Here is a 12974-nt window from a genome sequence, read left to right on the forward strand (position 1 = left end):
ACAGGGGAAAAATAGCAAATAATGACATTTGTTATTGCAAGTAATTGTTGACGATAGAAAAACAAACACTGGTACAAAATGTTAATTCAGCTCCCTCCTGCCTAATGATTATTAACATGCTTTTTCTACTTTCATTTAGTAGTCTTCCTCCACCTGCAAAGGACTTCATCCTCAAGACACTACCAAAAATCCTTAAAATCCAAATGCTATCTGTGGGTCAGTTAGGGTCTGTGAATATAAAATGCACATATGTAAATACCACCTAATGGTAGAGCTCGTACTGAGTTCTGAATGTTTACATTTGCAAGTAAGTTGTTTTCTTCAGAGTTTATGAAGGAAAACTGACATCATTACCAGATACAATATTTTGTTATTTTCCACCTAGGAAAGCAAACCTTTTCCCTATTTAATGTAACATGCTTACTCTAACAGCTTATTAAGATGTCTTATAAATTAAACAGGTACACTTAAAGTGAATTTCTGTTAAACAAAAATGCCAATAATTCAGAATAATGGGGAAATAAGTGATTTAGTACACTATGGTAAAAGTGATGTTTAGATTTTATGCTCACTCATGTTTCATACACAGAATGTTTCTCGATACTTGCATTTTAAGGAAGTTTCTTCAACACAGAAATCTGGGGAACAGAAAGCAGATGGTGGTTCCAGCAGACTAGCCTGATGGGAAGTTACTTGGAGCTCTGGGATTTGTTGACCAGCACGTTCAAGTCGGTTGCTGAGAAACCCATCCGCCACAACAGAGTAATGGTTTTTCTTGCTCTGAAAGTAGCACTATACACGAAATGATGGGCCACTTCCACAATTCCCCAGCAGAAAATCTCTTAACGACAACAGCGAAACACTGCAGGCCCCTCTAAGTGGACAGACACTCTCCCCCGCCCCAAAAGGCACGCTTTTTTAGACAGTTTTGGAAATAGTCACTCTCTACCCAATTTCTACTGCAACTCCTTCTCAGCAGTGAGCTTTCACCCGCTAACGACTCGTGTGCCGCATCTCATATACACCCCCCCCCGGGTAGGTTCTCACATCTAGTACCTCAACACCACACCAGACCCTGGACTCTGGAGAACCCGAGCAGCAGTATGTGGGTAAGAAGCAGAAGTACAGAACTGCTGCTGCTCCACAGCCAGAGAAGCTGCTGAAGACGTAACCCCCTTTGGTACAAAGTCCAAACCGTCATTCTGTTTTGTTCCCTCTCCATTCTGTTTTAAAAACAAACTTATTTTCAATAATATTTTAAGATTATAGCTTATAGATGCATTATGTATTAAAGGTGTTTGAAAAAATGGGCCAGAGGAAGCCTGGAAGTTCCCCTGCACAAGTGATTTAGAAAAAAAATTGCATTCTCAGGAAGCTCCTGTTTGCATACAGATGCTAGTATTGTTCATCGTACACGCTGCCAATGTATCAGTTTCATTTTGGAAATGTTGCCCAGGATGATGATAAAAGGCTGTAACTCCAGTATTTCAAGTACATCAAGTTACATGCTGCATTTTGAAAATGTTTGCATCATAGACGATTTAGCTTCTGCTTTATTCTTGGTCAATGAAATTATAAAATGGCTTAAACTTCTTGTGATCAGTTATACCTGGAAGTTAATAAATTCTTTTAGAGGATACAAGATCTGTTATGTAGAAATAACAGATTTAAAATTTTACTAAGTCTTCAGAAAATTAAGAGAAAAAGAATTTTAGAAACATGAAAGTCCATCAGAAATTAATTAAGAATATCTCACAGTCAGAAAAATCTGCAGGGTTAATTCTGCCTCTCGGATCCAGAAATATTAACAGTTCACTCTCTTCTACTCAAATTGAGAAGTTCAGCTGTGAAGTAACGAATGAGAAAAGCCAATAGCATCACAGTGATTCCTGTAAAGTTTGTACTGAAAACACAGCAAACATTTGTCAAGTTCTTTGACTTATATACGCTCTTAGTGTGACTTACAAAAACAAGCAGTTACAGCGGTCAGGAAAGCCCAGCACGGCTGTGCTTAACACCAGGAGGAGCCAGGTGAATTTTCGCTCCCTACCATACAGCTGGGGGTTGGAATCTGAGCTCATGTGCTCCTGCCAGAAAAACTGCTGATGAAAGTAAAGAAAGTAAAGTAGGGATGTTTGGTCATTCAGGAGCTTGGATAGTCCTGACCTTTCTTTTCCGTGTGCTACTTGGCTTACTACATCAAGGCTTATCTCCTTCTGTGAAAACCTCAGCATCTTTCCTTTTTCAACCCTCTTACCACTCTTCTCTGCCTTCTCTCTTCCTTTTAAGCACTAGTGCCTTCTCCACATTTGCTCTTTCAAATATATCTCCCTAGATCTTGCTGGCACTTCTCACTTTAACTCTTACTTTCCCTCCTCCCTTGACACACATTTTATTCTGTTGCCTGTGGGTCATCTGTCTCTCATGATATCGTTCATTCTTTGTACACCATAGCCCTTTTCCCAATGGCCTGTCCCCACAACTTTAACATTTAAATCTCAATCTAAATGAAAAGTAAAGCATGCGTTAGCATTACTTCCCTTCCCAAGACAAGAAGGCACCACTGAAGCTGGTTTCTTAACCTAAAACCAATGCAATTACATTCCCTGAAGTCTCCATGCACCAGGTGAAGTTATCCTCCTTTCCCAAATGTGTCATGAACAAATTATTTAGAAGTACAAAAGGATTAGCTGTAACCAAATACTAACGTACACTTAATGGACTGCAGATTTTGCAGGATGTTTAAAGTTCCCCCTCTGATCTCTCTGAACTTTGGCCTTCATTTGTTTATACAGGCAGAGGTCAATAGGTCATACCACTAAAATCAGCAAATTGTTTACACATATGGCAAGCACGCATGGAGCAGTAATGTAGTCATGGCTACAACCACACACAGCACATTAAGCAATTGCTTCAGTTAAAACAACAAAGATACAGTGAGTCCACATACGTGATGAGGAGACCTTCCAGCACAATGAAACTCAGTACGAACTAAGAAATTAATTGGCATTTCTTCAGAAGCCAATGCACATGTTCCAGTCCAGTCTAACCCCAGTCACTACTGGAACAGTGCTTGTTTCATAAGAAGTGGCAGCCTTTGACATCAGTGTCAAAATTATACAAATTTTTAAGTGCAAGTGCTAATTCAACACTGTGGCAGTTAATACTGCAAAGAATATAATAGTTTACAAAGGCTGTGTTTGTTTGAACACCAGATTCCGATATGGTGCCCATGGCTGGGTGATGCATTTCACCAGAGGCAACTTACTGGGGAGGAGTTCTTTGTTCAGTGAAAATGCATTCTTTTCATAATACTTATGCTAGCTTTAAAACTAAAATTTGCTATTTAAAAAAATCATTAAGTGCTTAAAAAAACCTAATTCCTAAGCCTTTAAAAATTATTTTAACCTTTATAGAGAGAGATCTTTTAAAAAGCCTCTCCAAACAGCATATACTTGGAAACGAGGCATTTTCAGAAGCATAAAGCATTTCAATTTTGAAAGTGGGAAGAGGGTACTAATATAACCCCACACTCTGTTTTGTTTTGATGGACAGAGGAACGTATTTTTGAGAGCAATTACAGGCTCTCTGCTTATGAGAATGCCAAAAAACAAAAGGTAAACACTACAAGAAATGAGGAAAAGCACCAGGATCTAAAAGAAACTAATCACTTTGTCTTGGTTAAATACACTGTAGCTAGCTGTCAAGCTTGCTGAAACCACAGAGAAGAGGAAGCAATTCTTTTTAGCTTCAAGATGCTGTATCAAGACTTTGTAGCCTATTCAGTGGCGTATCGAATAGGCATACAGATATGTGGCATACACAAGAAGAATACTATTAAACATTTATAGTTACTTTTTATTGAAAAGCAGAAGCACATCTTCTTTAAATTTCATGTCCAAACAATACATGCAGACATGAATTCGCATTTGCAATGGAGATGCAGCATGCTGTAGAAATAAAAATGTCTGTTGTGAGAAAATGCAACCGTGAATCTCAAACAAAAATTATCCTTTTTTAATGTTACCCACTTTCTTTCTCAAAACACATTTTGGTTTCATACAAATCACTACTCTGGAATAAGATAATTTGTTTGGCCAACCAGTGATAAGAAATTGGCAGAGACAGAGCTAATAAGTAATCTTCTCTTTTAAAAAGAAAAAAACCAAACCAGCCCAAAGATATGCCAGGTCTGGAAGTTCATTATTTTCAGAAAGAAATGTTCACATAAGGCAGAGAGATACTCTTATATTGTTATTCATCATTTGAGTTAGACACATCTACACAATTTGTGTTTTCTTAGGCATGTCCATGGAAAATACAGGTATAGCTTTGACTAAGTGATCTGAGGTAACACTGGACACCTGCCTCACTCAGTTACTGCCTGCTGAGTCCTCTCCAAACAAGCATTACCAAAAATATTGTATCCAATGCTCCTAGAGAACAAATCTCCCCATTGCAACAGAAACTCTTAGCACCAACGCTGAAGATATGCAACTGCAAACCAGTCACGCAGAATCCTGGCCAATGCGCAGAAGGCTATACGAAATGCTCAGTTTGTTTCAAATTACCAACAGAAATCTTCTCAGGAGTGTCATCATTTTATCTTCTGTATTTCACCACCAACTAATATTTAAAAATAATGTTTAAAGAACTGAAAGAATCCTCATAGTTCTTGTACATGACGTTCAGTTGTGTCAATAACTTCTAACATAACATCTCTGTCTCAACCCTGAGGTTCAGCGCTGAAGACTGAAATGCCCCATCTCACACTTCTAGTGTTGGAGGTTTTTTAGCAAAAATCAGGTTTGATAACAGGCCTGAAGACAGATCTGATCATCAGTCCTACCCCAAAGCAGTTTAAAGTGAAAGACTAAAGTTATTTAAATTCTCTGCCTATGCAAGAATCAAACAAGATGAGGGGGAGCTTTGATCCAGTCCCGTCCTCACTAGCAGGACTCTTCATTTGTTATCTTCAAAGGGCAACACAAAACTGAACCTGAGAACACAGGGACTGTCATGCTCCGTCAGGTTTCCCCGTTGGCTATCCCGGGGAAACTACAAAATACACCAGCTCACAAACACAGAGGACTGGGGAGAAAAGATTCAAGGAAAAAATGCTGGCAGAACAGGAACACAAAAGGATGACTTGCAGCAGAACTTGCCATCTTTCACCAGAGCGAAACACTATCTGGGAGAAAGTGGGACACAGCGCAGCTGAAGGCTGCCGAGCTCAGAATTACAGCTGCAAAAAGCCACTTGCCAACTGCTGAGCGTTTGACTTCACAGCCTCAGCATTACTTTAACACCGTGTTACTACTGGGGCAGCTTTCCTCTCGGTCACGCAGGGGAGTAGACAGCACCGTCACTACTTTCAGTGGAACCATCCGCAGAACACAGCAGCATTTCTGGATGTGCTCGTTTTCAGGCACATTGCCTGTAGATTTACTACAAAAACATGGTTTTTGCTGTAATCTGAAGACTGGTATATAAATTGCCACTCACCACAATATACTCTAGGAAGATGAGGGTCTTCTCATGTTTATCTTTTTAAAGTGGAATTTGCTCTGAGCCCAAAAAAGAAATTAGGTTGCTATCTGCCTCTCCTACTAGAGAAGCTACACTGCCTCTAGGGAAGAAAAAGAGGCCATCTGCAGAAAGAGCTTGTGATTAGAGAAGGGGAAGAAACTTCCATGGCTAGAGAGACAAATAAAGTAGTATCTTAAGGAGAAATGTAACTTATGAGGAAACTTGTATGAAATCATACTCAAAATGGACAAAGCTCACACATTTTTTGCAATAAAGTAAATATATCACTAGATAATGTAATGCAGAAGCATCATTATTTGCACTGAAGCTTGGATTCACGCTGTACAATGCCCAACAGCAATACAGATAGAGCAAATCCAAAAATAAATACCCTTTACAAATTTCCACTTCTAATACAAACCTGTGAGAATTAGTTCACATCGCTAAGCAATTCCAGCATCATAGCTCAAGCAAATTCATAAAAGGATTAAGCAAGGCTATCAAATTTCTAATTGCTATTTTAGAGTAATAAATACAATATTCAAAGCGTAACTTTAGATCACAACATTCACTTCAATTTTGAGAACAAAGGTATAGTCCTTGCTCTTCAAGGTTCTTATTTCTTAAGAACACAATACGGGGGAAATCAGTGGAAACATGATCAGAACACACTAACGTGTTTTTTCCTTAAAACTGTCAGATTTGGCAGTTGCCATGGCACCTTTATGAACCAGAGCAGAAAGAAAAAGCACAGGTATGTCAGGATGCAAATAAACCACAACACAGCTGTGGACTACTGACACTCGTTCTTAGCCTTAGGAGCTACTGAACTTAAAGTATGCCAGCACCTTCTTATGTTTTAGGTCAATGATAATTGGATTCCCTGCTAAATAAACTAGACTAGGTTGTAAGGGAAAAAAACCCTGTTATCTGTAAAGCTAATGATTGACTTAGATGGCCTGAGGAGTCTCTATTGCTGGAGGTCTTAATAGGCAGAAGTTGTATAAAACAAGACAAGGCTAATCTTACAAGCGTAGGAGCTTGAGAAGCTCTGTCTAGCTACATACTTTCATAAGCAACTATTTGCTACCAATCTGAAGTAATCAGATGATTCTCTGCATGATTACAATTAATTTATACAATGAAAAATATAAATATCCAACATTCACCCAAAAAGACCATTACAAAGACCATTCACCATTACAGCTAAAGTCACACCCTTAAATCTGAAATGTCCTTCCTCTGGAAGAGTGACACTGCACCTAATGTTCTACTGTTACCAGTAACAACAACTGCCCTATCTGAAGTTAGGGACAAGGGGGAAAAAAAAAAAAAGAGTGAGGCAAGAAATTTTTATTAATAAAAGAAAAACTCAGCTGGCGAAGAGAGGAAAGAAGCAGAAGAACTGAAAAAAAGGAGAGCATCTTGGAGAGAGATGTAATGCAGAGACCACCAGGAAGAGGCAGGAGGTGGCTGGGGCAAAAAGCCAATTAACCAAGTGGCATATTCTAGTGACAATGTAGCGGTTTCAACCTGCTAACAAAAGGCTGAGAATTAATTACAAAGTGTCGACAAATTAAGATTAAAGGACAAGAAATGCACTTAACCCAGGGAAGGGGAGTGCATGTGGAGGAAGACAAAAAAATCCCAACAATGAGCTATCTGATTGCTGAAGTAGGAACTGAAAACGCTGTTTCCTGTTAAATTCTCTCAAAAGCTAAAGATTGCTTCTTCACAGCATTAGCTGCTTAATTACTACTGCTTCATCCTCTGATTGCATGTCTGTAGGGAAAATTCTTCCTAAGGTTTAGCAATACTGGATTTTCAGAGTACATTATTTCCATTGCAACCTCCAGAGTAATGTATTATATAAATATATAAAACAAACATGTTTATCTAAACAAAAACACATATCCATTTAAAGGTTTTAATTGAAAACCATTTGGGGGAAAACCCAGAGAGTCTGAGTATTCCTCCTGGCAGTTAACAATTCTGCAATTTTGACTTAGATTTCTTTATGGTAAAAAGGCCTCCAAGGGGAAGAGTCCATATTTATAATTAGCATTTGTGGTATGTTAGAGACAGACCAATGCAAATTAAAATAAACTGAGAACAGCAGGAAAGAAGAAAGAAGTTGTGCTTAGCTCCATAGCTCCAAATTTGTTATTTTAGCTTAGAAACATTATCCTTATTTCACAATGTTAGGCACAGGCAACCTAAGGTCTGAAAGTGATTCAAGGGTTAAGCTGGCCTTCTGCAAGGTCTTCTGCAAGGCTGAGAGCAAAAGGTTCAAACAGACCCCACATCCCAAAACTTCTGTAGCTTCAGCAAACAGAAGGGACACGCCCTGAGCCCCCTCCTCCCTCCTTCCTCACCCCACACGCAGAACAACCCCAAGGCTTCTTCCCGCTGGGCTGCAGGTGCACGGCCAGCCTCAGCAGCAGCAGCCAAACCTCGCAGAGGCAGGAGCCAAAGGGATCACCCTTCCCCCAGGCAACCCAGGGGCGGAGAAGGAGTGCAGGATCCAGACGCATGAACTACTGTTCCTGGGCCTCTTCGCGGGAGCGGACACGGCTCCCTGAACTGAGCCAACGTTCTCCAAACATCCTCAGTTTTATGTTTGCACCAGCTCACTGCAGACACAGCAAACAGGCTGCTGGCACGTAAAAACAGGACCCCAGAACTTCTGTTTGGATGATTGCTTTAATCCACCTATTCATTCATTGTAGCTAAGTTCAAAGCATGTACTTTGAATAATACTTCTGTTTCATCTGGGGACGTAAATAGCTACAGATGCTAAAAGTGGGCCGTGCTGCAGGGCAGTGGCCAGTACAGCTGACAGAGAGCCTAGGGACCCTTGTCGATACGTACCAAATACTACAAGAAGGATCTGTAGGTTAAAATATGAACTGGTACACACAAATGTTTTCCATAAATTACATTTGTAAGTAAAGCCATCTTCTGAGACAAATGCTTCCAGCCCCCTGAACTCCACAATTAGACTTATTTTCAAAATTGTGTAAGGGCTACGCAAGGTTTAGCACAAGAACCGCAATGGGCTATCAGTATCAAGCTCAAGAAGCATTCTTTCGCACCTAAATGGCAGAAAGAACCATAAATACCACACAAAAGGAAATAAACAGTCTGCTATAGAATATTTCAAAGTAGTTGTACTATTATATAAAGGAAATTGAAAGTTATTATTTTGAAATCAACATTCCTAATTTTAGGAGGAGAAGATTCAGGCATAAAGATCAGCCAATGTCCCAAATGTCTCATAAATGTAATTCTTGGATCTAAGAAAACATCACTTTAAGATAAGATGGCTAAATTCTGAATGGAAGAGAATAAGGAAGCTAATGGGATACTACTGTTTATCTTAAAAAGTCTTACAATCTATTTACAACCAAAACAGGAGTATTCTGTTTGGAACTTAAAAAGGCAAAAGAAATTCTAAGAGTAAAACATGGCTATGCTGGACATCAGATATTATTATCGAAAAGTTGGTTGGGCAGCATTACCCCAAAATCTTGCCAAATTTACTCATCTCTATGAAATAGTTCGGGGATTTATAACCAGAAACACATAAATCGGCAGTAGTGGGGTGCGACTTTTTAATCTTCAGTTACTGTAGTCTACTCAACATGTCGTAATACAGAGTTCTTTCCTTTCACATGCAATTCCAAGACGTTTAGACCTCATTTAAACATTGACTTATCCCTCCTTCATGCAAATGCACAACAGTCAAAAGTTTAGGCAAGAGTTTGGCAAGTTGTAGCTTTCTTTAAAACTGTCACGAACACATGGAGACAGTGTCTCTAATTAGGACGCATCCCACAGCGTATCCCAAACACAGCATATCCCAAACAGCTGCTTCACTCCAAGGTAGCAGCTGTAGCAGCCAGCACAGCACTTTCAGCGAGAGTGCATGTTACGGGATGAAGAAATTTGAAAGCGCTACCAGCGGGCATTTTTAGAGGTGGCAAGAAGGCCAGTGCTGATGCACACCTGCAGACGTTTCTTCATGGCACTAGTGAGAACGTGCTGTGCTGACATACGCACGTGGGACGGTTCCCAAGACCAGCAGAGCCCCACAAACCCTCCTGCCAGCACTCAGTATTTCATTTCAACCAACTCTACACTATCACGCAAGGATGGCTGGAAAACCTTTCTGTAGCCTCCTCCTGCCTTCTCCCCACCTAGGAAGATATTAAATTCTAAATTTTGTACCTATGAGTTGCATTATCAAATTCTTTGTCTATGGATCACCTATTATTATATACAGAATACAGACCATCTGCTTTGCTCTTCTACACCAATTCAGAACAGGCAGAGCTGGACCTGCAATGCACGCTTATAAGAAGTGTTCTGACTTCTGGAAGTCAAAATACTGACTATTCTGTCAGGTATTTTTAAGGATCAAAATAAATCACTGTGTTGAACTCACCTCTCAATGACCAAGTTTTCCACCACAGCACTGTTATATTGTCCTCCCACCACTTTGTTTAAACACACAAGTACTAATGTATCGGTCATGATCTACAATGCACATTTATACAAAAGTGTTTCGCTATTTCTCTGTACCAGTCTATAAATAGTCTTCAGGACTCCTCATCAGACAACAGATATAAATAGCCTAGCTTTTTTTAAGCATGCACGTACCCTGATGAAAAGAGCATCTGAAAAATAACATATACTGCATTTATGTTATTTGGGTTTTTTAATTATTGCAATAGGCAATGAGTCAGAAGTCTGATGTAAAATTCTGTAAAACTTAGGCACTGGGCAAACATCAGTGTGGTAAATACTGATAGCATTTGATCAAAGAAGTTTGTCCCTGGAAGAACTCAATGTGCTTATGATGAGCACTCTCCATCCTGTCTCCCTGCCTCCCCTCCCAAACCCTGACAAATATTTGCAACCCTGAGTCTCTCAAATGTGAGTGAAAGTCCGACTTGTGAAAGTCACAGCACATCATCACGTGATGCTCAAAGTAGCTTCTGAAAGCAGAATGCTCTGGGTATCAGATGCAGCTGGAAGAACTGCGATTGATTTAACTACAGCATTATTCTAGGAGCAATATCCAGAGTCCAGAGGGCACACAGGTTCTTGATCTTTGACCTGCAGCCTTATCCTTCTATGATTCTGCCATCTATGCAGTAATTAACACACTTCAAAGTCTGCATCGTCTCTATACCACTATGACATATGTTTAAGTTCATTGCAGCTGCACAGGCCCACCATTTGATCCTTTCACTCTTTGCCAGGCAACTGAAATGCACAGGCCTTTAAAGTATTTAGAGGTCTTCTATTTAAACAGCGAGTATTGAAAACACTAGAAATCCCTGCAGTTGAGGTCTCCATTTGCTCTGCAAAACACCATATAAACAACCATTGCAAGCTGTGGTATGCGTTCCCAGCAGTAACAATGAATTATTAAACGGCAAGTTACAAGTCACTGTTCGACAGCACAGTTTCAAGAACAGCTAAGTTACTATTGCCAGATCTACTAAAAGCTGCAATCAGCAGTTATGAGATACTTCCAGGGAAGAAAATTTTTAAAAAAAGAGAATTTGTAAGGTTAAAAAGCAAGCAAACAACAACAAAAAAACCTATACACATATGTATGTTCAAATGTGTTTAAATTTGTGAATGCAATTGTTCTTCAAGATCTACTCCGATTTTCAAAAGAACAAACAATTATAAAAACCTGTAATATTAAGTGGTACGAGAGTGAACATGAAGAGTGCCACAACCAGACTTACACTGCTACAGAAGGGCTGGCTGGACAGAAACACTTTTAGCAGAGAAGAGGTGTTTGCTTTAGAGCACCACCTAAACAAGCTACTTTGGTTTCTTGAATGCTGTTTTTGTTGCAGGACAGTAACGGACCAGTGAACACGCGATAACAAATGATGTGATTCCAGGATGTCAAACTGCCCCACGGCAAAGTGGCTTTAAACTTCCTCTTCACATGATCAGATTAACACTCGGGCCTACATAAAAGTTTACTTTTAGCCATGGGTTCATGCTAAAAAAAAAAAAAAAAAAAAAGAGACTACTTTGACTTTCTCAGGGATAGTTTAGGAAGCTATCCTGCCTCTTCCAGCAAAATTATCCCACGAGAAACCGGATGGGAATTTTTCTCTCTGCCATCTCACAGACCACAGTTATCCTTCTCTGCTTAGCCCCTTTTATTTTATAATTTCTATCAAACTCATTCACATCCTCCTCCTGTGTTTTCATCTTTCTAGAGCTCCCTTGAGCAGCCCTGTGAAGGCTACAAAAGGAATGCAGAACAATTCCTTGTGTGGACGTGGTGGACCAGGCCGAGCTGTACTTTGCTTAGTTTGGCAGATATTCCCAGTATTATAAAAACTGCTTTTGCACACAAATATTCAGTTTGCAAAAGTATCTCTCCCCCACCACCCTCCAAAAAAAAAAAAAAAAAAAGCTGTCAGCACACCACTCTTTGCAATGTCTGAGTAATTGCAAAACACTTACGATCCTCCGATATTCCCCTGTATGAAAGCGCTCAGGAAGCTGCCATTTAGCATCTGGCTGTAATAACCTGCAAGGCTTCTGTGGATAAAGCTTTTTTCCCCCAGTGCTTATTACAGATGTTTATGAAAAGGTAATCTTAAACAGGGTCAAATTATTTAATTATGTTTCTACTTTGTATGTCAGATGTAAGGCTAATGAGCAGAGAATTAATTTTTGACAGAAAAAAAATCAGACCACCCCATCCTAATTGAGAAGAATAGTAAATTCCTTTAGAAATTACTAATTGAAAGGCAGATGATGTACACTTGCTATTGTTCTCTTTTTACAAGACCAAGTTCCAGTCATAAAGCCCAAAACCCATGAAAATTTTGTTCAGTCATCTATTTTTGTTAAATCTATATATTTATATTCGTGGTTCCTCCTATGGCTCAGATAATACAGTCTTAAACAAGAACAAAGTTCCACTTACTACCTCGGTCAGCCTTCCATTCCCCAATTCACAGCAGCCGATAAGCTGACTGTAGATAACTGGGCATGACCAAACGTACGCTGTGCTGTGTGCGGTCCTGGCAGAGAACACGTCTTCCTGAGCAGTGAGAAGAAGTGGACAAGACCCATTTCTGCAACACATCTTCTGATGGGCTATTACTTCAAGGTCACAGCAGTAACATGCTGCTCCTTACTACATAACAATTTAATTTGATATTACCTCTTTAGATCAGAAATAGATAATGCTTATCCGAACCCCGTATTTCTGGAGAAGAAAATACCCTGAGAGAGCACCTTCTGAAATGAACTGGGGAACAGAGTTCTCTTTCAGAAAACCTCCTGAAAGCAGTATTTGACCTGAGCTCCCAGATTCTTGGGGATCCACAGCTGCTTCTGAGGGTCCTGGAAAGGCAACTACGAAAAGAAAGCCTAATAGCCTGAATTCAAGTATG

The 12974-nt window shown here is 39.7% G+C and overlaps 1 protein-coding gene across 1 annotated transcript in view; it reads right to left on the reverse strand.

Annotated features, from left to right (window-relative positions):
- The window catches only part of SPSB4 (splA/ryanodine receptor domain and SOCS box containing 4), a 69451-nt gene that overhangs the window by 55208 nt on the left and 1269 nt on the right, over positions 1 to 12974 (reverse strand). The gene's annotated exons all lie outside the window — the stretch shown is intronic.

Source organism: Calonectris borealis, chromosome 9, assembly GCF_964195595.1.
Source record: "Calonectris borealis chromosome 9, bCalBor7.hap1.2, whole genome shotgun sequence".
Lineage (NCBI taxonomy): Eukaryota > Metazoa > Chordata > Aves > Procellariiformes > Procellariidae > Calonectris > Calonectris borealis.